Here is a 26,708-nt window from a genome sequence, read left to right as displayed (position 1 = left end):
TCTCTGACCTTCATTCCCTGAAGGTGTGTCAAAATGTCAAGTCAGAGGAGCCAAGAGGAATGGAACAAACAGCCTGGCTCTACCAACAGACCACACCCTTCGTGCTGAGTCACACTTCTGTACAACTGGCCCCCCATTCTGATTTCCCTGGCTCTTTGGGTCTGCATTTCTGAAGGCTGCTTTGTTATATAAAACAAATAAATCTGCTATGCTTTTCTCTTGTTAATCTGTCTTTTGCTGTAGTGATCTCAGCCATAAACCTTGAGATAGGTGAGGAAAAGATACTACTCTTTCTCCTCTACCCTGTCACTGGAAAAATGGATAAGTAAACTGGCTTATTTATAATAAACTTGGACACGCCAGAGCTGTTAAATTATTTACTCCTACATATTTTAACATGAATAAATCTTAAGTACGTAATTTTGAGTTTAAAAAAAGGTTTCAGAAGCATTTCCTCGATATGCCAGGTACTTAAAAACGTAAAACCCACATACTCTAAATTGTATAAGTAAATATACAATTATTTATGCATGTTTATAATTTATGCACACATGCACACAACTGTCTGCAGGTCACCTTCCCCGGGTAACACTGGCTACAGCCCCTGCTGTCAAGGCACTACCCACATTCCCACACGCTCACTGCTTTGGCACACCCAGCTGTTCACCGTAGATGGCTTCCTCTCTGCCAGAATGCTGCAAGCTCCTTGAGGCCAGGCCTGGATGTCTAGGAGTTTATAACTGAAGACAGAAGAGAGCTGGCCAGTCAAAACTACACATCCCTCAAAGTCTCTTGGGAATTTAGCCCAGTTGCCCTCAGCAGCAACCTGCCAATTTCCGAGTTGACTTCTTTTCCTTCCCAGTGTCATTTTTTTCTATTTTGTTAGGTGCTTCTGGGATCAATTCCCAAACAAACTACTTGCACTCAAATTCTCACGCTAAGACCTCCTTCTGAAGATCTCAAACTAACATGTTTACCAGCATCAGGAGAGGGGCTACCTCTGTAAAGGGAAGATGGGAAACGTGAAATGCATGCGTGTGTGAGTCCCCTGATGACTATATTTTTACATTTTTATTTTAAAATATTAGAAAATATATGGGCCTATATGAAGAAAAGTGAGTTATCAGTGAACTTTTAGAAAAATAGGTAGCAGAGAAGAAGTACTGGACATGTGTTATGGTCCAACCAGGCAAAGGAAGATTCATAACGTTCAGGTACCATCTCTTCCTGGTCAATTCCAGCACCATCTCTTACTGTTCCTATTGTGAACTGCACCACTCCTAAGTAATCATGCATGTCCTAGGGAAGAAATAAAGGTAGTAGTAGTGTTTTATTTACAATGCATGGCTCTTCAGAATGGGTTTGTGATTTGCATTTCCCTAATACAACTTTTTAAATTTTGAATAATGTGTTAAAATTTAAATATATTTTAAAATGCATCACACACACACACACACACACACACACACACGTCTGACATGGCATCATCCACCACAGAGCCCATGAATGGTGATTTCCAATGACTCTCTCAAAAGTCGTCATTGTCCTCCATTGAGTCTCACTCAAAGAATGCAGGAAAATGAAGACAATCATCCATTTTCTGGTTGTGTTACAGTTAACATTTGGAATTTTACTGCATAAAGATAGGACATTACATCTTCCAGCCTTGCCTTCTCTTGAACTCTTTAGGCCAAATCACTGCATCAGTATATCTTTCAATGTTAACAGCCCTACCTTCCCAGCAGAAAGAGTCAGTGAGGGGTATGTTCAGACCCTCAGGTACTTTTTGTGGGTAGTGACAAGAAATAAAAAGAGACAGAAACTATTTTTAAGATATAAAGGGGGGACTGAGAGGAGATCTGTCTCTGGCACAGAGAGGCACATAAAACTCTGCAGTTGGCCTGCTTTTGTTAGCCAGTGAGCAGCACAGTGGGAGGGGTAGCACTCGTTTTGCGGAACAGCAACTATAGAGAATGGGTGGATAGGGATTAAGGTAATGAAGAGCTAGCCTTTCTCTTCACCCAAGTGTCCTCCGCAGATGCTGTCTTGCCTCAGGAAGGCAGGGTTATCGGCGTTCTGCCAGGGGTATGCAGCCTTCCAAATACTTCCCTGTTCCCAAGGTAAGATGACTCCAACCTTGAGACTGTGAGATCTGAGTTATGTAGCTTAGTCCCCAACAGGTATGTACATGGGGAGAGAAGAGCGGTTCCTTTAGTGCAAGGAAGGTCCATCCCCTGGCCAGTGCAGCTTAAGACTGACCGGGGGAACATGACACTGCCACAGCCATCTGAGCAAGAGACAACATGAGTTGGAAGGGTGCACGGGCTTGGGGAATTCTAGCCTCAAACACCCTTGGACACAGCACACCCTAAACTGTCTGTGTGGCACCGATGGGTGGAGAACTGAGATGATCATCCACAGCAACACCAATGGGGGTGGCACAGGGTAAAGGATGTCAGCCACCACCCTTGCCAGCTTCAGTGATGCCATAGTTAGAACCAACATCACATCTTGAGTTGAAAGGACCCACGATGGACTATGGGTAACCCAGAAACCAGAACTCATCCTCACTCAATGTGACAGTCACTTCCGATCAGTGTGGCAGTGCCCTTTCGCGGCCCAATCTCATACGCATACCCCAGAGTCACAGTAGGCTCATTCATACCTAGTTCCTAGTGGGTAGCTCCTGACTGAAGAGCTAGCCAGAGCCTTTTTCTGGAAGCCAAAGATCAGAGGAATGCTGACCCAAGTGTAACACTTACAGAAATGGCATACAAGCAGCGGATGTAACATCAAGATTTCCCATACCACTCGGTCTGAGGTGTAAACATCACATCACCTTTTTTAGAACAAATGGCTCTTGTCTATATATTCTTCTTTGCTAACCTTCTGGAATATCTTTTTAGCAACACCACAGAACATGGGTGCTATTCTGTAGTCTAGTGACATGACTTAAAAGTATCCCCCAAAGTCAGAATCATAATTATCAATGCAATGGTACCGAGAGGGATGGGTCTTTAAAGGAGTGACTGGGTCGCAAAGGTGGCCTTCGTGGATTCTGTTATCATGGGAGTGGATTCACTATCACAAGAGTGGTTTTGCTATAAAGACACATTAAGCAGTTGCTCCCCACTCCTCCCTGTCCTTGTACCCCTTTTCCTCTCCCTCTGCCTCCCTCACCTCATGCCATGGAATGACACTGGAAGAAGGCCCATGCCAGCACCTTGATCTCAGACTTCCCACCTTCCCAGGGCTGTGAGAAATAAAGCTATTTTCTTTATAAATTACCCAGTCTGGGGTATTGTGCTGTGGCAACACAAAATGGATCAAGACATACAGGATCTTTTTAATATCCTGAAAATCATCAGCCATCTCCTTGCTAAATGACCTAACTCACCATCCTTTTGCTGTATATGTATGTATTTCCCCCACAGCCTTTAGTGGGAAAGCATTAGAACAATTAATTTCCCTATCCAGTCCTCCAATTCTCTTCTACTCTCGGCCTTCTCACCAATTTAGCCTTTCCTTCCCATTTCACCTTTCCTTCACGAAACAGCAATGCCTCCATTTTCAGTGCCATGTCATTAAATTTCTAAAGGAGCCATCCTGCATCCCCAAATCAACTGTGTTCTGTGAAAAGTGTAAATGGCTTATTGGTACAGAATATACTGTGTAAAAAAAAAAAAAATTCCTCACTGCAATGTATATTTCCTCTTTGTTGTGCTTGGGGGCATCAATTAATGTCAGAAGCCTGACAATTCTCTGAACACATCCCTTTGACTATAGATGCTGGTGTGACAATTTCTGACATCTGGGCATTGCTTTCTGCACGTGGCTCACTCCTCTCACCCTTGATTTCCATGACATTCTGATACTCACCTCCTCATTCCTTTCTCCATCTAAGGACAAAGAGTGTAATAGGAGTAGCCAACTAGACACCCTGTGACACTGCGTGATCTCCTCTCTTTCCCTTCCTCCCCCACTTTGCTATAAAAAACTTGGATTGAAACACAGTAAAACAATACCATTGTAACTCTTTGCTCTACATTTCTATAGCTATAGAATAATTTGGAGAATTTTTTAGACAAATTTTTGTTTGCTTTTATTGGTTCTTATGAGAAAGGGTCCTGCAGTGTAGGCCAGGATTATAGGCTTGTGCCACTATGCCCAACTAATGATTAGGTTCTTAAAGAATGCCTTGAATCAGATAAGCTTCCCAAAATGACAGCTTCAGAGCTAGAAGACAAGACGTTCATTGGTGCTTTCTTTTCTTTTTTTTTTTTTTTAATAAAGACTATATGGTACCTAAAGGAGTTCCATTCTCAGAGGAATTCATTCTCAAAGGATTCAATAGTGAGATATTCTTCAAGAGGTGAAACTGAGTCAGGCCTTGCACTATAATCCTAGCACTTCAAAGGCTGAAGCAGGAAGACTATGAATTCAAACCCAGCCTGGACAATTTAGCAAGCCCTCGTCTCAAAATAAAAAAAAGTAAAAAGGTCTGGGGATGTAGCTCAGTGCAATGGCCCTGGGTTCAATCCCTGGTATTACCTCCCAAAAAAACCCAAAAAACAAATAACTTGGAATTGAAACTGGGCAGACTTCCTCCGTGAGTTAAAGAGCGAGGGCTGACCTTTGGGAAAATAAGCTTGATTTGTTTCCTTGCACTGCAGAGACAGAAATGTGCAGTTTCAAACCTGAGGAAGCAGCTCTGCAATGCGTGGAAGTCTCGTGTGGAATCGCAGATGGCATTTCTTGGTTCCAAAGGCCCCACTGACCCCAGGCAGGCTGGAGCCCTGCCCTCATGCTACACCCTCACTTTTTATTTGTGGTGTCAGGGTGACCCTAGATGTAAAGCAGTGCCCAGTGGGAAAAATCTAATACAACCTCTTTGGAGATTGGAATTGTTTCCTGAAACACAGGTGAGACGTTTGAGATGCACTGAAAATACAAACCAGAACGAAAGCAGCTAGAGTTTGGAAATGCCATTGCAAATAAATGGAGAGAATTTTCTTGTATCCTAAAGTCTGGGTGAGAAAAAGAAATATTGCTTATTTAGAGAAATCTGACCTTAAGACTTCATAGAAAAGGTGCAAGAGGGGTCATCTGTGAAGAAAATGCATTTTTTTCTTGGGTTTTTAATGTCAGTTTTATAAACGGGTTGGGCCAAGGTGAGCTAAGAGATCAGTAAGTTGATTTTTTTTCCCTCCTAGGAATCAGCTTAGTCCAATTAAAAGTATTGTTGCTCTTAAGATAAACTTGAGGGAGAGAGAGGATGGGGACCTAGAAGGATTATGGTTTTAAAACTTCAAAGCCTTTTCCTTTTAAGCACAAATTGTAATTAACATTTAAAGGATATTCCAGAACAATCCTTCCAAAACCAAAGCAGGAGAGACAACCCAAAGCAGCAAGTGATATGCCCGCTGGCAGACCAAAAGGATTAGAAGCAAGCCCAAGGAAAAAAAGTCTATGTGGTGACAAACTGCATCAACGCCTTCACTTTTAAGCCCCAGCAAAAGGCTCCTGGCTATGAAATGGTAATACTGTAAGACAGAAATATGGTCTGAGCCCCAGTAAAACATTTCTTTCCTGCTTTCCCTAAATTTATAAACCGAGGAAGGGATCTCAAAAATTTTATCAGGGTAGTATTTCTACAAATATAACCTTGACACTGGCCTCTTGGGTCTCGGGTCTAAGGATGCCCAGTGATATCTGGGAATATATTTCTGCTTTGATATTCTACAGCACTAAGATACCTGGAGTGCATCTACATAAATCAGCAGAGAAAAGAATTCTATTAACAGTAACAACTGCATCCTATTCAGTGATTGAAAACGGCAACTATGTTTTCCAATCTGCTGGCAGTGATGGAAGTGTCCTCATGTGGAAAGAAACACCCTGGATTATAGTCCCTGGGCCTATATGCTTATGAGGCCCTTTCTGCATCCAAGCCAACGATGACTTGATTTTTAAATTGGTTTCTGAACTCCTGCCTGTAAAGCCGAAAGACACAATGTATTTATTCAAGGAGAGCTCTGCAGAGGTGAAGCAGGTGATCCGTAGACTCCCCCATAACTTTTCCCAAACTGCCATTCATTAAACATGTTCCATCTCATGAACTGTGAATCATTTCATTTTTAAGTACTCTTTTATTTCCTTTAAATTTATCTAAAACTTTATTAGATTCAACTGGCACAGTCCTGACAGACAGCCCACATACATTTTAAACCTTCCCAGCAGAGAAGCATAAAACATTTAAAATCTATATTTGATCTGACAACAGCAGCACAGTGTTTGAATTAGAAACAGATTACACATAATTGAAGATAAAGAGGACGCAAGCACCACTCCCATTTTGGTGAAGTGGGCTTTAAATTATCAGATCCATCCAGAATACATTACCAAGAAACATTGAATTGTTATCTTTAGACAGCCTTTTCTAAGAGTTTACAATTTCTCAGTTCAGTGAAGCTTACCACCAGCTTGTTATCAGAACAAAAAACGAAAAATCATTCGGTTCAGGGCACAGAACCGATCTCACCCCAAAAAGTACACATTTCCTTCTGATAACAGACACTTCACTGGACAGCAGAGGGGCCACTTCGTGCCCAACCTTTCTCATTCCTTGCTCTTCCCAGGTAATCCCTGAGAAAGGCTTTGTTTACCAATAGGGCTCCAGGGCAGGCCCCACCTCCGTCCCTTAATTACACATCATACATATCACCCACACACACTGATCCCCTCCACAGTAACAATCAAGAGCACACACACACAGGAACACACGCACACGCACACTCCACGACAGTAACATCTTGGCTTTGCTGGAGTCCTCCTATCTTTCTCATTAAGAATGGAGTTGAACTCATTATGCAAAGCAAGTTTACAAAATTTAATTAATGAAAGTTAAATGAATTAAGCTTGGGCACAACAGCATGCTGTGTTTTTTGGTTTGCTCCTTTTCATACAAAAAATATCAGAATTTGAAAGAAAATTCAGGATTTCATGTGACCAGAAAACTACTTTGGTTAAAAAACAAGCTACTGGGCTGAGGATCTAGATCAATGGTTCCGCCACCTGCCTTGTAAGCCCAAGGATCTGAGTTCGATCCCCAGTGCCAAAAGAACAAAAAACAAGCTACTAAACATGAACTTAAACTATATTCATAATATATACGAATTATATATTATGACTATATTATATAGAAATATATTTTAATTGCATATATTATGGATATAAAATATGAGTATATATGAATTATATATTACAGATCTATAATATATGATATGTATCTCTAGATACAGAGATATATATCTGTATCTATATACAGATATATATCTCAAGTTTTCTAATGACAAAAATAAGGAAAAAAAGGGTAGTAGTAAGGGAAGTAGGAGGGTAGTTCAGTGGGCTTGCCTAGCATAAGCAATGCCCTGGGTTCTATCCCCTAAACTGCAAAAATGTGAATAAGGAGAAGAGAAAAAAGAGGAGACATTGAATTATTTTGAAAAAATTGGGGTCCAGCTAGGTCACAGAAAGCTCAAAATCCTTTCATGTAAGGTGAATTTTGAACTCTAGCTTTCAGTCCAAAAGTTTCCAGGGCAGAAATAAAATCTTTCTACAAACAACTAGAAATACTCTCCCTCCTTGCCACTCCTCTAACCCCCCCCCTCTCTGTATGTGTGTGTATACAAACATACATTTGTTTTCATTCTACCAAGTGTTAAACAGAAGCAACAGGTTTTAGAAATCTGCTTTCATAAACAAATATTCTACCTGACACACAGTAGGCATTTAATAAGCACTGGTAGAATTGAAGGATCAATGATTATCAAACTTTTTTCAATGCTGGGGATCAAACCCAAGGTCTTGACCACTGAGCTGTATCCCCAGCCCTCTTTATTTGGAGATCCAGTCTTGGTAAACTGCCCAAGCTGGACATGAATTCACTATCCTCCTGCTTCAGCCTCCCTATTAGCTGGTATTACATGCATGCACCCACATCCAGCTCTGACTTTGCTTGTCCTGTCTCCTATCCATACTTTAATGTACCCCAGCTCTTTCTCTACAGTATATTCTTTTGTTTTCTGTGTTACTCACCTCCCTGGGAGCATTTTTTAACTGGAAAAACTTTGAAGTGTTTTGTGATTTCCAAATAATTCAAATTAAATAATCAAGATTTAAATTGAAGAAGATCTTTAAGACATAATTGTGGGCATACCTAAAACATAAGACTGTGTCTGCAGGAGGCAGGGCTGAGCATGTGCTCATGTACTATGAGGAAAGTCACTTAGACTGAAAGTCAGAAAGCATTTATTTTAACCATGTAATTCCTGGAAGGCAGCCTTTTTGGCTAGGAATGGACATAGACTGGGATCCATACAGGCCTACAGTTAAACACTAACACTCAGCCTTAACCAGCAAGGAGAACAAAGGCAAACTACTAGCCCTGCTTTCCCCGCTACCTGAGGAAAATACTTTCCTGCAGCACCGTCCTAAGGTTTAAATGATGTCACATCATTACAAGAGATTGGGGACAAAAGTACTGGCTTCTAGATTTGGTCCTAAGGTTTAAATGATGTCACATCATTACAAGAGATTGGGGACAAAAGTACTGGCTTCTAGGGCCACAGCAGACCAGGCAGGGCCCCCCGTCCCATAACCTTGATCAAGGATATGAACAGTGATGAAACACAGGAAAGAAACTTGAATCAGCATGGCCATAAGGGGAAGCACAGATAAGAGGGTCAAGATCTGGCTTTAAGGGGCTAACAAAAACTCGGTGGGGTACGGAAAAGAGGAACGAAGGTGGGGGGTGGGGATTTGCATCAATGGATCTATTAGGGTTGCACAGCTGGTCACCTAGGTAATCCTGGTCAAGTCAGGTCTGGCTGATTATTATCACAGGATTGATTCTGTGAGCTACCAACAGAGCACTCATCACTTGAGGGGGCAAACTGAGGGGGCAGTTAGGCTCCTATCAAGAGATGACAGCTACTGCTTTGCAGGGGTGGCAGCCTCGGTTCCCATCATGGAGTCCCACTTGCAAGGGGACCTCATCATGGGGTGGTCTGGACAATGATTGAAACTGCTAGGCACTGCTGGTGGGTGGGGGATGTGTGGACTGAACAGTGTAAAGGCTCGCAATTAGATGTGCCTGAAAAGCCTGAAAATTACTTTAGGTATTCATATCTTGGTGTCCTTAGACTTGAAGGGGGTGAGAGAGGCTCTGAGTGGTTAACATGCCTATATGCAGAGCTGAGCAGAGACCTGCCCAGAACTTTAAGGCACTGTAATAAAAGACACATACAATGAGGGAAGCGATGCCGAGCTTTATCCTGCTTTTAGTTGTCCACTGGGAATCTATAGCCTTAACCTCTGAAGTCCCTGTTACAACTTTCATTTTAAAAAGCTTGGTACAATGCAAATTGGAAAATACAGAGAATTTAGAACCTTATGTCATGTTCATGTTTTCCACAACACAAATGATGCCACCAACATGTATTTAAAATGTAAAAACGGGCTGAGATTTAGCTTAGTAGCACCTTGCCTGCCTTGCAAATTTGATCCCTAGTACCGAGAGAAAAAAAAAAAAACTGAAAGATAAAATGTGAAAACAAACTCGGGGCCTGGTGTGAATAATCTGCAATAATACATAAGATCCTAATAAGATTACTGACATTTAGAAATGGGAAGAAAGGAGCTAAAGGTGTAGGGAAGGTGGGATGGGTAGGGGAAGGGTAATAAGGGAAAAGGAAAAAATGGGAGATAATGAAAAGATGAAAATAAAGTGTTTGTAGATGGGGAGGGGAAGAGGGGGTGAAGGGAGGGCAGAGGTAAGGGGAAAAAATGAGAATCAAGACTTGTCATGTAGAGGTACAAGATTCCAACAATGAATGTAACTGTACTGTATCCCTAAAATGTACCAATAAACTCAACTGAAGCTGAAAAAAAAAAAAGAAAGAAAGAAAACAAACTTGGGGGAGGGAGGGGTTGATGGAAGGGCAGGTGGATGGGGAAAAATATAAGAACTAAGATTGATTATGTAAAGGTACAAATTTCCAACAATTAACGTCATTATATTGTATACCCTAAATGTACCAATAAAATTAATTTTTTGACTCAAATATCAAATCCCTATCATAAGGGGAAAAAATGAGAACCAAGACTTGTCATGTAGAGGTACAAGATCCCAACAATGAATGCAACTGTACTGTATCCCTAAAATGTACCAATAAACTCAATTAAAGCTAAAAAAAAAAAAATCCCTATCATAACTTCCATTGATGGGAACTTTCCAGGTCAATTAACCCAGGTAAGACTTTGTATACTACCTTCTTCCATTCCTAGTATATCTCTGGTCATGATAAGACTTCTGATGGCTATATCAACTTTGAACTGGATTTAACTTAGGGTCCTTATGAGGTGGGTATAGTGGCTAAAGTAAAAGGATTACAAGTTCTGGGCCAGACAAGGCAACATAGAGAGACCCCATAATCAATCAATCAATCAATAAGTAAGTCAACAAATAAATAACATGATTTGTCTGAAATTTTTTCTTATTCCAATCCCATATGCATGACTGAGTATAAAAGTCTTTAATGAATGATAGCAATGCTGGGAAAAGAGTATCCTTAGCAAGGATCACTCATAATTCTACTTCAACAAGTTACTGCCACATCTCTGAGTCTATCCACTTCCCTTTTCCAGGATGCTAAAGTTATATAAAGTCCTCTGGGAGGAACCAAAATGTCCTCTGTTCTCCTGAAACCATATTCCTTGAATGTCTCTGTAAGTCTATTCTTCAGCCTAAAAAAAAAAGTGCTTGCCAAAACTGGTACTTAGCTCTTTAGACCTACAAATTTGCCTATCCAGTCACACACCACGCAAGCAGAGGTTTTTCCCCTCCACAGGCCATCCAGCGTGTTTTCTCACTGCCACACAGGCCTGTGCACTCCTGTCTGCGTCAAGTGTTTGCCCCACCCTTCTTGGCAAATGCAGTGATTTGAGAGGCCAGGCTTCCTTACTGGCTCTCACAGCCAACATATGCTGATAACCACATTTTTCTTAGAATTTTCACTTTATCTTTTTTGTATCCTATTTCCTCTTCTTAAACATATTGAAAAATGAAAGTAATTTCAAAACTTGAAACAACTTTGCAATAAAGAGAGCAAAACTGAGACAGACTTCATCCAAGGGCAGCTTCAGTACTCTACATAATTGGAGAAACTTCTCTAGTAACAAACTATAGAAATGATCCCTGAAAACATATCCTTTGAGAGCAGCTTCAGACTTGACTTCCAACTGTGAGTGAGTTCCAACTCTGTGAGCCCTCTGAGTTTTTACTGGTGTCCAAGCAGTCTCGAAGAGGTGTGTGTGTTATCAGCATTAATTAGGGGGCCAGGACATCAATGCAGCCGGGAGGCTGGGAGCCTTAATTTTTTAAAAGTAATAACTTGCTACTTTGTGGGTGGCAAGCAGCATTTGCCTTCCCAAAAAGAGAATGGGATTTGTTTTTAGGACAGACCCCTCCAGTTAGCCTAGAAGGACCATTTCAGGGAGCCCTTTTAGTCACACAGACACAATGCAAAAGCTTACCATGGTTCCCAGCAGGCTGAGAGGCTGAGTATCCCACTTACAGTGTCATCTGAACTCCTTGGCAGGACTCTTTGTCTTGGAACCTCAGCAGGGCTATCCTCCACGCCCAGAATGAGAGCACCTAAAGCCTGGGAGGAAGTTTGAGTCTTTTGTGCCCAGGCATTTCCTCTTGGGAAGCCGGGACTTGAGGTTAAACTCTCTAGCATTTGCAGGCCAGATCTGATGTTCCAGCTGACTCCAGGAACACAGTACCAGCCCAGCAAGGACTCTATGAAGAGTCTCACCCACAGGGTGTTGTCCAAGGCTGGCCAAGCTGAGTTTAGGGATATGTATGGTGAGCGCTCAGCTGGACCACTGGGGATTCCCTAACCAGCGCCAATCATGTGAGCGCAGAAAATGAACAGAACAGACCTGGTTCTGTCTGGGGCTGGAAGCTGACTGGATTGAATGTCTGGGGGGTCCCCTGTGGTAGAGATTAGGTTGCCCCCACCCCTGGGAAACCTCTAGGAATGAGGCACAATTTACCTTGTAAGCTTCCAGAGCAGCCCCTTCTGAAGTCAGTCGTGAACTGATTAGTGTGATGTTACCCCCAACCCCCCATGGAAGCTGAAAATCACAACTTGGCCAAGGCCTCATTGTAGAGTTAGAGAGGGCAGTGGTCTCTCCCCTAAGCAGGAGCAGTCACGTGTGTGGTGGAGGTGGACCTGCAAAAGGCAAAAATGAGGGCAACTATTTTCAGGGATCATAGGCAGAGCCTGACATCAAGATAAAGTCAAGTAGAAGATGAACTACTGGGACTTGCTCTCAGGAACACTCTTTTTGGTCATCAGTGGCCCTGATTTGTAGTGATTCACAGTGATAACCAAGAGAGCACCTCAAGAGGGTCTCTCACTTCTGGAAAGGGCAGCAGCATCTCATGTTGTATGAACAGGATGGATTATTTCATTTTGTCATGCAAAATGGTATGCAGTAGACATGGCTAAGTGAAGGATTGGGTTCTGATTATTACTTCAGTATCCTATTTGTGACTTGAAAGTTACTAAAATCAAGAGATCATCTGTAAAACACACACACACACACACAGGAAACATTTCTCCTTTTTCTTGTCCACCAAATTCAGCTCTCTAACAAACTATAACTACATCAAGATAAAAAATTAACAGTAGCCTAGCTTGTGTACTATAAAATGTATCACTTATACTTTCATGGGCATTTCTAGTCCCTGGAAGTAAAGTGTTCTTGCCTCGGGTGTAGTCATTTGCAAATGAAGGGATGCTTGTGGGTCACAGAACACAGAACACAGAACACTTCACAGATGCTGCTTTTCACAGCAGAAAATTAGACTCACCAAATATTTTTTGTATTCACACCTTTCCTCAATATAAAAAGAGCTAAGTGGAATATTTAGCCCTGAGAATAGAAATATATACAAAATATTCCACCACAAGAGGCATATGTCTCCCCAGAGACAGGGAAATAATAACCTTCCCTTTCCACTAACTCAATTGATCACTGATTTTACAGTATCTGTTTAATTTCAATTTTATACAGATATTAAAAGGTCAGATGTGAGTCAATAGCTACCAAGAACCAAATACACTTGAAAAGAGGCCTGAGATGTAGTGCACTTTAATCTACTCCCTTCAGGGTTTCTTAATTTCAGCAAAATTTTATGTGATAATCAAGTTCTGTTGTGTTTACTCCTATGTAATACTAAGATTCATTTAAGGTTCATTATGGTTTTTTTGTTTTGTTTTGCTTTGTTTGGTACCGGGGATCAAGCTCACCGGGATCAAGCTCACTCGGGACCTTGCACTTGCGAGGCAGGCAGCAGAACCATTGAGCTAAATGCCAGGCCCCCATTGTGGTTTTTTAATAGTCTTCTTTGAGCTATTTTTGGATGAACTTTGTGTAATTGGGTGGGGCTCAACTTGTTCAATTCAAGTTTAATGGAATTAGCTTGATTCAATTTTTGTCTATTGGTTTTACAACTTTACTGAGGTTTAATTGACATGCAATAAACTGCAGTTATTGAAAATGTGCAATTTAATAAATTTTAACATAAATATATCCATAAAATCATCACCACAAAATAAAGAACAGATCCCTCATGCCACATTTCCTCATACCCCTTTGTTTGACTCAAATGTTAGACCAGGAGAATGAAAGAATCCATAACTCTTCACTATACTCCCTGCCTCAAGAAGTCAAATTGCCGAGAAATCTATTTCTGAGCCTTATTTTACTCTTATTTGGGCAAGTTGAATAAATGTGTGCAATTTGTTGACAATGCATTCACAAATGAGGATACAAGAAATCCTGTCTTTCAATTGCATTCAAAGTAAACATTTCATAGTAAACTCTATTTGTCCCAGAAAGTATTAGACTGCTTGAAAGACAGAAATTGAAAAGTAAGCAATCATACTTTGAAAGGGCCCTGGTTTTCATTTTTCACAGGCAGGTCTGCAAATCCCTCAGAAGCTAAACTTCACACACACACACACACACACACACACACACCAGCAACAGATGTCTAACATGAGTAATACACCCCCTGCCACTCACAACCACACACACATAACTGGGGAATTCCTAGTTAGAAGGGAATTCCCATGCTCAGTTTTCATTTTTGGAAACCATGTTTTATAACTGGCTTGTCATTAAATGCTACTTAAGAACTGCTTGAAAAAAAGATCTTCATGTTCCAGCCAAAATAATATCAATAGAGCTATTAATACTATGGTACAAAGGTTTCTCTTTCCATAGTCTTTCTGCCTCAGGTGGATTCCTAGATCCCTAAGGTTGCAGATTACTACCTGTGAGTGTCCCAGGGTAAGGCACTGAACATCTCCAAAACTAGGTTTCCTCATCTATAAAATGGGAGACATGAAAATAGGGTTTCCATGATATAATAGGCACTCAGTTACCCATAACTCCATCATTGTGCCTGTATTGCTTTATCTCATCATGCTTAGGCTAGAGGTCAGAGATAAATACCTCTGGTTTCAATGTTGCAGACATTCTGGAGCAAGTAACCACCACCACCAACTCTGATCTACTTATGGCACCTGGTCATCTCCCTATGACCAAGTGGTAAACCATGCCTCTGGCTTTTTTGGTTGAAGAAGAGAAGAAACCACACTCATCTGCCAAAGGTGGTTGGAGGAGGCAGTTGTGGAAGGGGTCCTGCCCACCTGGGAAGGCCTGATGTTCTCCCTCCAGGATGAGAGATGGACTCCAACCAAGTTGGAAAGGGTCTCATGGAGGTCCGGTGTGGAGCAGACTTGTTATGGTTTGTGTTTCCACGTCCTCCCAAAGCTTCATGCAGGGTTTTTTAGAGGTGGTTGGATCTAGGGTATGTTTGATGCTGGGATCAAGGGTGTGTGACTACTAAATTAGTGTACTGACTGGTTTGGCAGTTTTAGGAGTAGATAATGGGAAGGCCCTCCCTGGATGGATGGATGGATGGGTGGATAGATAGATAGATAGATAGACAGATAGGGATAAAGGTAGATATACGTATAGGTATAAGTACAGATATACTTTTTTCTGAATAGATTATAACAGAAAGAAAAAGGGCTTCTGCTGGTCACTTGCTGCTGCTTGCTGCTTCACTGCTCCTGCCCTGCTTTACCATGGACTATTGCTCTTGCGATGCCCCTCTGCCATGCCACCCTGCCTTGGAGCCAGCCTCTTATAGACTGAAACCTCTACAAACTGAGCCACCGAAAACCTTTCCTCCTTTAGCTTTGGGTGTTGGGTATTTTGTCTCAGCAACAAGAAAAGTAACAAAGATAAGAAGACTTCTCGTTGAAACAGCTCTCTTGAAATACTTTTTACATTGTGTGCTACAATGCTGAAAAAGTGTGCTTATTAGTTCTAGGAGTTTATCCTAAGGAAATAACCTGAAAGGCAAAACAACAAAGAGTGGCATACATATGAAGGTAACTGCAGTGTAGCTACTCCCAGGGATCTGAGGCAAGTGACAACAGGACTCCCTTTGTGAAACACTGGCCTAAATTTCCCTCACTTTTGTCCCATCTGTCATTCCTAGCTGCCTCAAAAACACATTATATTCCTATCATTTTGTTAGGCAGGACATTCTCAGATGGAAACACTGATACCTGTAACATGCAAACTGTTTCTTGCATGCATTTGATAAGAAATTCTATAACAGTATATGTCATAATTATATTATAGAATGCAATAGCACGTTCCAGTGAGTTACACATAATTATATTAAGCAGTAGTTAGGGCAATTATATCATTTGTTGAATTGTTGTAATTTCACTACCAGTACAGGAGCCTATAATGGATTAAATTCAGAAATGCTAAAATTTTACAGAGACTCCCCTTGAAAAATCTTAAAGATTGGGGTTTGTGTTGCTCTGCTGAATCCCAGTTAGGGACTACACATAACAGGGAATTAGATGTAATATACCTTGTTCAAGCCTCTAAGGTTTTCTTCCATCCTCACCCCCAACTCCATAGGCTGACTCTGTGATAGCCATCAGCCACTCTCTCCAGCTTCCCTGGGCCTAACTCCCCTACCTCCCAGACACTCAGCTTCCATCTCCTCTCAAAGCCCCAGGGTTGAACTTTGATTTGTGTTTTATGTGAACTCCTAGCAGGTGAAACATGACATCTCACACCCCTTACTGTGAGCACCAGGGACCCGCAGACTCTCTGGCCCCACTGAAGACGGCTGAGTCCAGACTGACCTTTGAATGAGATCCAGGTAATTGCCCCAAACTTGCAATCATGCGAGGCCCCGGAAGTCCCTCTTCCCGTTCAAAAGCCCAGAGTAGACCAACCTGTTTACTTTGCTGATGGAGACCAAGATCCAGAGAGATGAGCTCACTGGCATAAGGCCCTACAACTGGTGACTGATTATCAGACTCCTCCTCCGGTAAAATAGAGCTTTACTCTATTACTGGTGTGTTTAACTAATAGTTACAATAAAGCACCAAACTCTGATTTACATAGTGATCTCTTTTAAGCCACTCAACAAGCCTACAGTGAGGTTATTAATGTTCCCTTTTCAAAGTAGAAACCAAGACAGAGACGGAAACATACTCCAGGTTACAGTTAACAGAGTTTCAATATCAAATATTTCCAACTGCAACATCTGTGCTCCTCAAACCATGTTTTTGTTTTGTTTTTTTAATTTCTAACCCATCAAAAATAAGTAATTAGAATGCAGGCCATGTCAGACTGAAGAAAGATTCACTTTTCCTCTTTCAGGGTCTGTCCTTGCCTCCCCCCAACCCTTTTTCTTCTGAAGAAGATGTTTTAACATTTTATATCCACCAGCTCTGATTTTCCAAAGCAGTTTACATTATTTCCTTTACCTTCCAAGCCCTCATCAGGCTAAGTTCTAGATGTCTCCCCTGCAGCTCCCATTTGCAGAGTTTGATCTTAGTCCCATGGACCCAATGTGTCTGTCACTCTCTCAGTTCCCACTGGAGATATGAGAACTTGCACAGAGGTTGAGATCTGCATCTGAGGGAAATTATAAAATCCCACTCTATTCATGACAACAGAATGTCAAGTAGTGTGTAAGCAAGAGAACTTTTCACATGCAATTCTGAAGGCTGAGAAGTCCATGGTTGACCGGAAGGTTTGGTGCCTAAGAAGGACCTACCTACTGTTTGACAGATGGTTTCTTCATATTGTTTCTTCACAGGGAAAGAGAGATGAGGAGTCATTCATGGGGCTTTTTTATAAAGGCAGTAATATCATTCATGAAGGCTCCATTCTCATGAGACAATCACCTCCCGAAGCCCACCCTCTAATACTTCATCATTTTGGGGGTGGGTAGGGTTTCAACACATGAACCTTGTGGGAGACACAAACATACCAACCATCCCACCTTCTGTGCTGTTCTGGCAATGTCTTCTCCCTCTACCTATCCACACTGGGAGCAGTGGAGTGTGTGATCTTATTTTCCATTGTGTACTAGCCTCTTTAATTCCCTTCTTTTTCCATGTTTAGCTTTAGTAAAATTGCTGTTACTCAAGGGACAACTAAGTCTCCATGATAGTACTATTTCTTGATGAACTAAATTCATTCACATTCTTTGCCTCATATGAAGCAAGTTGGTTGAGAACTACCAACTTTGAGTTCTATAACTCCAAAGCCTCACAGCTCCTGCTCCTATGAATCTGAAAAAAAAAAATATAAGCTTACCAAACAAAATAAAAGCAAATAAAGAAAGAGAAAACCTGAGCTCTTACACACAATTTCCAGATTCAAGAACAGAATTTAGGGCCAGAGATTTACCTCAGTGGTGCCGCACCCGCCTCACAAGTGCAAGGTCCTGAGTTTGATCCCTGGGATCAAAAAAAGATAATAATAAGAGCAGACTTACCCATTTTCATCTTCAGAATTAAGGATTATTTTAATCTTACATCATTGCCTTTTCTCTTTTACTTTCCTTTTTATTCCCTATTTTTAATGTTCATACAGAGATTTCTTTAACTGAAACACCAAATAGTTTCTCTGGTGTGAAAAACTGTAATAGTACACAGGATCCTAATGAGATAATTAATAATGTGAAATAGGAAGTAAAGGGCTAAAGGTGTAGGGAAAGTGGGAAGGGTGGGGGAAAGGTAATAAGGGAGATGAAAAAAATATGAGAAATTGAAAAAATGGAAATAAAGTGTTTATAAATGAGGAGGGGAGGAGGGGAGGAGGGGGTAAAGGGAGGGCAGGGACAAGGGGAAAAAATGAGAATCGAGACCTATTATGTAAAGGTACAGGATCCCAATAATGAATGTAACTGTACTGTATACCTAGATTGTACCAATAAACTCAATAAAAAGGAAAAAAAAAAGAAGAGCAGAGTTTGAATTTGTGAAAAATCCATACTATTCTGGCTATTTGACTTGCTATTCTTTGTCTACTATTGATTTCTACCTTCCCATGGGCATTTTTCTCTAATAAACTCAAAAAAGGAAAAAAAAAAGAAGAGCAGAGTTTGAATTTGTGAAAAATCCATACTATTCTGGCTATTTGACTTGCTATTCTTTGTCTACTATTGATTTCTACCTTCCCATGGGCATTTTTCTCTCAAATAAATAATTAATTTGATGTAATATATATAGAACAGCTATTGGACACAAATGAAGTGAGAAAAATACAGTGGTAGAGGGGATACCAACGTGAATGAGTATCTTGCAATTACATGTGGTAGAAGATACTTTTGTAGTTACCACAGGGCCCCCCCTAAATTCTTAGCAAGTCTCCTTCCCAAACCCAAATTATTTTGATTTTCCTCATCTTCAAAAGCTGTATGTTACAGTCCAGATGCAGGTCTTAAACCATATTTTTAAAGTATGTATTTTAATTGATCTTATGAGAGATCCTTTGTTGTGCTATATACATAGAATGAAAATTAGCAAATCTATAGTGTCTGTAAGATACCAACTCAGATTAAGCATGAAACAAACAGATCATTAAGAATCATATAGCTGGGGGTTTAGCTTAGCAGTTCGGTGGCCTGCCTTGTAAGCGCAAGGACCCGAGTTCGATCCCAGGTACCAAAAAAAAAAAAAAAAAAATACACACAACACAGGTTATCTAGCTGAATTTACCACTTATTTTCTAGCTCTAATTTATCTTTGTGGAACAGATGGGAGCCTGGTGAAGGTTTCCAGGGTGGGGGCGATGCCACATGGCAGATAACTCAGCGTTTTTAGTCTTGGCATTTCATGAGTAGTAGCCACCACTCCTCAGACAGCAGGGCTCCTCTGAAAACATCTGTTCATTCCAATACAGATTTCCAACGAGTTCAGATCAACATACGGATGTGTTTACTGTTGAGGAGAAATTAGATTTCCCAGGGTCAACTCTATCTGTAATAATGACAACTTTCTTTGAATGGGCCCAATCCGCCCTGGTGGCCCGGCTTCCCTCTCACCTGCACAACCCCTATGACTTCCTACCCCCACCCTCAATGACCTCTACTCCCACCAGCAGCCCTGATAGAGCTTTCCTTCTGCATGGCTGAGAGGTGAAAGATCTTTGGTTTTACTGCTTAAATTGACTTTGTGCAAAAAAAGATAGCAAGCGTCTGATGGGACTCTGATATGGGAGAAAAGGGAATAAAGCTGTTACACAGCTATTAAATGGGTGCCAATCAAATTGTCTATTAAATTGTTTTCATATAATGCTATTAAAATACAAAGTAAAATTTTTTTAAAGTGAAAAATGTCCAGATTGGTATGAACTTACCCCCATTGGTTTTGTAAATACTGCCAGTTAGTACAGCAATTCTAACACAGAGAAATGAGAATAATACAAAAGGAAAAACCAGGTAGGGAGTTCTTAATTCTTTTCCCTCAGATATTCCCATAATAATCCATGTAGGAAAAAATAAGTCCTTTCAACACTTCGTTTAGTTTGGCAAGTTATCTCTATTTAACTACTCTCCTTTGTCTATTTTACTGACCATCCCCTTTGTGCATTTTATTTCTAACCTTTGATGTTTAAAAAAAAAGTGTCTTGCGTTTCAACAAGCATATACTTGTTGATGACATCAAGACAAGTTCCATACCATTACATTTAAGCCCTCACAATAGTCCTTTGAGAAAATACCCTTAGATTAGCGCACTCATGTGCTGAGTGACTGGAAGCTTCTCAGCAGAAGTCAGAACCTCTGATTTCCTCTTCCAAGCTCCCAGGCCTTTCTGCTATGCCTGTTATGGTTTGGGTCTAGATGTCCCCCCAAAGCCTCATGCGGTCGTAGGCTGGATCTAGAGTGTGTGAAGCTGGAATTGATTCATGATGCTAAGGGCACTACGATTAAGGGTGTGGGTGCTACCTGCCCTGAGTAGTCTGAGTAAGATAAAAGGCAGGGGGGCCTTTCAAGGTTCTCTTGTTATCTTTGCTGCCTTGTGCACACCATGTTGTTTCTGCTCTGCCATGCCCGTTTGTCCCCTGCCTTGGAGTCAGCCAATTACGGACTGAAACCTCTACAAACTGTAAGCCAAATAAACCCCTTCCCTTCGAATTTTGGTGTTGGGTGTTCTGTCTCAATAACAAGAGAAAAGTAACTAACACAATTGCTACCAATTTTAAAAAACATAATCCATACTTGGGAGACCATGAGTCCCTTTGATTTATGGTTGGGGGCCCAGTTGAAGAAGAATGATACCTCCTGTCTCTCAGAGATGACCCCTTTCTGGAGTGCATGCCACTTGTGTCCATACAAATCTGCTTTAAGATTCAGATGAGTAATTAAAACTATAGAGACTTGGGCTGGGGATGTGGCCCGGGTGTTGGGCCACTGTGAACCAGCATGAGGCTTTGGGTTCAATCTCCAGTTCTGCAAATCAAAAAGAGAGACTTTGAGGGCCATTTCTTTATGCTGTCTGGCTGCCCACAGCTCCCCAGTCAGTACCCAATGTGTTGAAACTTCCTTTCCTTTCTTCTGCTCAACCTTTTCTCATTTCATCAACAGATTGTTCAGTTATACTAATATGTAATAGGTGAAAATGCCCTAATTAGGGATTAGCCCAGAAATTTGGGGGAAGCTACACATGTTTCAATTGTATTAATGAACATGGAAACGCAATATTAAAACCTAAAGGATAAGCATTGTGTCGAGTTTTTATAAGAAGAGAATTACATTTCACATGCATGAAAGGAACTCTCTTGTAGCTTACAGAATACAAGACTAAAAATAAGCACAAGGGAGAACTATTAAAATACTTATTATTTGAGTTAAATTAGAATTCTATGAGGATGGTTTCATCAAATGATTTGTGTTATTTTAATTTCCTTTCACAATCAGATTCAAATTATTCTACCTACAGGTTACATGGTTAAGCAGATGCTCCTTAAACATCAACATCCATTTTTAAAATAATATTCATCGCTGGTTTTTCTAAAGGTTTAATAACCTGGAGCTCACCATTAAATATCTTTTCATTTTTTAGGTGATCAGCTCCTGTACATAACATTTCATAGATGTTGATCTTAAAGAGAAAACAAAACAAAACAAAACAAAATAACCTCTCCAAGGCAAGAGCTTTATATCAAAATATTTTAGGATTTAACAGCTATCCTTGAAGCTGAAAAAGATGCCAAACAGAGCTAAAATTTAATACTTGTTCTTTAAAGTGTGCTGACTGTGGTGTGGAGCCCTGACACTCAGGTTCTGCAAGCAATTCTAGGGCCTCAGCACTAAGAAATTGCCCATGGAGCAGTAACTGCTTCATGAATTCAATTTTATCGTCCATCCATAAGTAGCTGCATTTCTTCAGGTAGCTTTGATCCTTGGCAGCATTAATGGTGACTGACTTCACCCTGCATGGGGATTCCAGGTGCATTTCCTCTAGCACATCTGTCGGAGCCATGTTCCTTCGTAATGGGAAAATAAAATTGAGACAAGCAATAAAACTGGGAGGCATTAGAGGAGGACTACCAGTCAGACTAAAGCTCAGTCCACTAAGTGCAAGAGTTTATGTTTATATGAGAGCTTTTAAAATGCTGCATGCCAACCGAACTACTGTAAAGTGAATCACACTCTAAGTACAATAAGAGATCTTTCATTTTAGGGAATCTATTGTGAGTCATTTGGTAAAGCAGAGAATTCTTTTGGAAAGAGAAAATGACCCACTTAATTTATCTTCCACATGGAAACAGAATAATATGAATTCATCAGAACCTATGTTGGTTTTAAAAGGAAAATATGCAACTAAGACTCCGTATAGGTGAAAAGTAGACTTTTTAATCACAAACATTCATGAACCACAAGAATTAGACACAAACAGTGATAGAAAAACGTGAAGATTTCTCTCAGAAAGCTACGGAGCTCAAGGTAAGCAGGAGAACTGAGTCAGCACTATTTCCAGAGACTGCTCTGTAGTTTTTACTGTTCGAAATCCAGACCCTCCTCAGCTCCAAGCACCCTGGGTGCTACTATGATGAGGGCAATGAAGCAAAATGAGGGACTATGAGAACCATTGTCATACCTTTCCTACTTCTCTCCCAGCTAGGACCAACCCAACCAGCCAAGATTCATGGTCAGGGATGCCTGGTTTCCATTTTCATGCTTTGTTCAACATTGGGAACAAATTACTTACTGAGAAAATTGGGAGAAAAAGGTGGATAAAGAGACTCAAGTGTGTTTGAGGGAAGTGTTCCATTTAGACTAAACACTGAAATCTTTTTTATTTCACTTTTTATACCAATTACATTAATCAGTTTTTCAAAACTTGCACATTCTATATACAAGACACTATGCATGCCAAACTTTAGAGATAAAAGATGTATAAAGCAAATTAGAAAGGTTCAAATAGCATGGATATAACCATCAACTGGTGAGTTCTGGAAATGCAGAAAGAAGATGGAACTGAAGATGGCCTCATGGAGAAGGTAACATTTGAAAAATAGGATCTGGACATGTGAACACAAAGGAATATATAACCTGAATATAAGTTTGTACCCCAAAACTCTGATAGAGGACTTTGATGCATATCATTCTGCTAAACCCTCACCACATGGGGAAGTTCAGGAAATGTGGCCAAGACTACCCAGATGCCCCAAACTTAATTTCTTTCTTCCATGTAGTTGATTGGAGCCATGTTAGTCTGTAGGCAAGGTGCAAGTCTGACTGGGACAAGTGCACCACACGTCTGTCTCCTGGCACACTAGTAGAGGCATAGCTCGTGCCTTGAGCCTTGTCTATGTCTGGCCATGGCCTGGCCCGTCCCCCCTAGTTGGATGCCTCCATCACCTGTCCAAGGACACTCCAAAAACCAATCCTGGTAAGCCAAATATATTACTCCCCTGTTGCCACTCCCTCTTTCAAAACTTTATAAATTTTTGGCTGAACTTATTAAAAGTGGAAGCATTCCAGAAACTTCCCTGGAGTCAGCTTGGTGATTTTGCGCCTTGCCCTCCCAGTCCAAGTCCCTGAACCTTTGTTCTGAAATTGGGCTCGTGGACAAAAACAACATTAGTCTGGTCACTGGGATATGAAAAATCGGGACATGAACACTGGGGTATGCCATGTCAAGTGCCATGTCACCCTCAGCAGAGAACTCCAAGAGGACTTTGTAGCAATGTTGCACCCAAATGAAATATACCCAGGAATCTCAAGTCACTGCTTAGAGTAAATGTCCTCTCCTCACCATACACACATTCCCGTGCTTCTGTTGACAACTTCAGGGTTTGCAAGAGTAGGAAATAAATCTTACTCTGTTGTATAAACAGGATTTGAGAGAAGTTTGCATTAAAAAAAGATTACAAAGGGGGAGAGCAAGCATGAGAATACAAAAGTAGGGAAACATGGCACAAAAGCAGACATGGTCCAAGTTCAGAGCCCTTCCCAAGCAGATCCCACCCAATTACCCAGCCTTTTCTCCTGTGCCACAGCTCCACAGGACACACCATGCACGCCCTGAACACTGAACACCGAGTGTGGTCCTCTTCGTCTGGAATCCCTTTGCTCCCAATCTGCATCTGTCAAAGTCCAATGTGAGTTTTCACGTTACTTGCACCTCAACAGTAATGCAATGTGGAGTGGCCAAAATAGCAAATGAGTGGGGCTAGAAGAGAGGGCCACAGATCTGAGGTTTGGCTCTTACTAGCAGGGCCCTAAACAAATGACCTGAACTTTCTGTATCTTTCCTCTTCTCTAAAATGGATTTGACCATTAGACAAAGTGAGATGGTGAGCAAAAGCTTTCCTTGGTACACAGAAAATGTGAAATAAATATCTGTTCTGTCTATTCTATAGCCCTTTATCATACTACTCTATTCACTCAGATCCTCTACCCAAAGACCCTGACTCCAGGAAAGTGGTAACCATATTTCATTCATCATGTTAGTCTGCACCCAATGTAGAGTAGGGGATGTAGTACAACTTATGTGAAGCTACATTTGATCAAAAACTAAGAGAGCTTCAAGTTCACAAATTTTTTCCCCTCTCACATAAAAAGCCAGAGATGAGAATCCAGGACTGGGGAGGCAGTTCCACAGCTGTGCCAGGGTCCTACTTCCTTCCAGCTTGACACCTTCCCCCAAAAGGATGGGGCTCCCATCAGCATTGCTTACAAAGACTGGACTCTAGATAGCATATTTACACTCAGGCGGCGTGATGGAGGAAGGCCTGGCTCTCCCTACAGGTCTCTTCCTGGTACACAACCACTTTTGCTTACTCGCCATTGGCCCAAACTAAGTTATATGGCCCCATCCAGCTTCCTGGGAGGCTGGAGAATGATATTCTTTAGTCTGTTCCTCCATATAACCAATGAGTCCTCAAAAGTTCTGTTGCTGGAAAAGAAGACATAGTTTTTTTATTGGCGGGACAGTTCAAGGTATCTGCCACACCGAAACCATGACTGCGTAGGAAGTAGATTCTGGCAGCAACATGGGCAAAGCTGAGAACAAGAACAGTTGAAACGTTATGGTAACCCTTACGAAAGCTACCTCTTGCTGAGTGTATACTACAGGCCAGAGCCTGCATTAAGCTCTTTAACCATATTGGCTCATTTGCCACTTCAGTTTCTCAAAGCCACGTGACAATTTAGATTTTAGCAAAACATTTACATTAACCCGGCTTTGGTAGGCCTACAATAGCAATATCTCATGGTTGTGTGCATTGGAAACTTGGACTGGGCTCAGTTGGGTGAGGCTTCTGTCCACATAGTGAAGGTATTCAGCTTATCAGGTGGGCTCATCTAGAGGTTTCCACATAGCTTCCATCACGTATGTGGCACCTCAACAGGGCTGGTTAGAAGTTTGGGCTCAGCAGGGTCTGTGGAGCAAGTGCCCTTTCATGGTCTCTCCAGCGTGGTGCTCGGACTAGTTGAGGTCCCAAAGAATGTTCCAACAGACAGGAAGCAGAAGTTGTTAGTTTCCTGAGGCCTGAGCTCCGGATTCAAACAGCAGCATGTCTGCCATACTCTTAATCAAAGCAGTCCCCTGGCCTGCCCAGATTCAAAGGCAGGGGGCGAAGATCCCACTTTTCGATAGAAGGCATATAAAAGGGTTTGCAGCCTCTAACTCTCTAGAGTGACTCACACCTAATTAGTACCCACTAAATGTTTGGTGTGGTTCACAGACTTGGTTCAGTTCTAACCCCAGAAAAGTAACATGATTGGAAGAGATATTGAGTGCAACAGAAGCAGTTCAATAATGAAGAATAAACAGGGACTGGGGATTTAGCTCAGTGGTGCCACTGCCTGCCTCACAAGCACAAGGCCCCGAGTTCGATCCCCGGTACCAAAAAAGAAAAAGAGAATATATGGGTTCTGGGCATAGGATCTGATTCTACATAAAGAAAATGAAAATAGAGTGTATCCCAAAAGCTGAAGGAAGAGAGTTAACCACTATCTTTCTCATTTCCTATACTTTACCAACAGTTTGAATTGGCTGATTGTCTTTTGGTTATTACCTAGGAATTTCTCCAAGATTTAAGCTGCTTACCCCCTTTGGTCATCAGACAGAAAAATGAAACCAGACAGGAGTGAGGTATTGCCTAAATATAAGCTTCCCTGGCAACTCTTGGATGAAGGGGGTGAAAGGCAGCTGCTGGAAAACGCCCCAGGGAGACCTCTCAATTGTTGAAAGAACAAGAGACAGGTGTCTTTTTCCCAACTCCCCTTACAAACGAGGTAACACAAGCGCTGACCAGACGCCCACTCCTGCCACTTTTATTGACATCACAGTTCCAACAAGTTTGGAAAGTCAACTCACTGTCATTCACGACTGAGAAGGGCACCAAATGAAGGGATGGATTTGGAGTGGCCCCTGGTGCTTCCCCCAGATGCTGGCTCTGATACAAATGTACACTCAAGCATCCCAGGCAAGCCATGCAAGATCAACTAATCACAGTGATGGCCCTCATTCATGAGAATGGAACTTAAGACTCAATTCTGCTTCTTCTTGAAAATAAATTAGTGAAAAAAGCGCTTAAAGACTTTTCCTTTTCACTTCAGCTAATTGGCCACTTCACTGGAAGGGAGGTTTGGCCTTTTCTTTTTTTTTAACTAGTTTTGACTTCAACTATTTCAAGGCTCTGCCTAGGCCAGCAAGATAACATTAAATCTCTCCTGGGTGTGGTCAGACTGCACTAGCATTAAAACACATTCTTTGGACATG

General features: G+C 41.4%; 1 pseudogene; it reads right to left on the bottom strand.

Annotated features, from left to right (window-relative positions):
- Positions 1–11,140: 11,140 nt before the first annotated feature.
- LOC117283462 lies at positions 11,141–11,273 on the bottom strand (annotated as a pseudogene).
- Between the last annotated feature and the right edge of the window lie 15,435 nt (positions 11,274–26,708).

This window comes from Fukomys damarensis, unplaced genomic scaffold, assembly GCF_012274545.1.
Source record: "Fukomys damarensis isolate Sample0158 unplaced genomic scaffold, DMR_v1.0_HiC HiC_scaffold_26, whole genome shotgun sequence".
NCBI lineage: Eukaryota > Metazoa > Chordata > Mammalia > Rodentia > Bathyergidae > Fukomys > Fukomys damarensis.
Note: the sequence above shows the minus strand (reverse complement) of the source record. Positions and strands in the feature narration are given on the sequence as shown.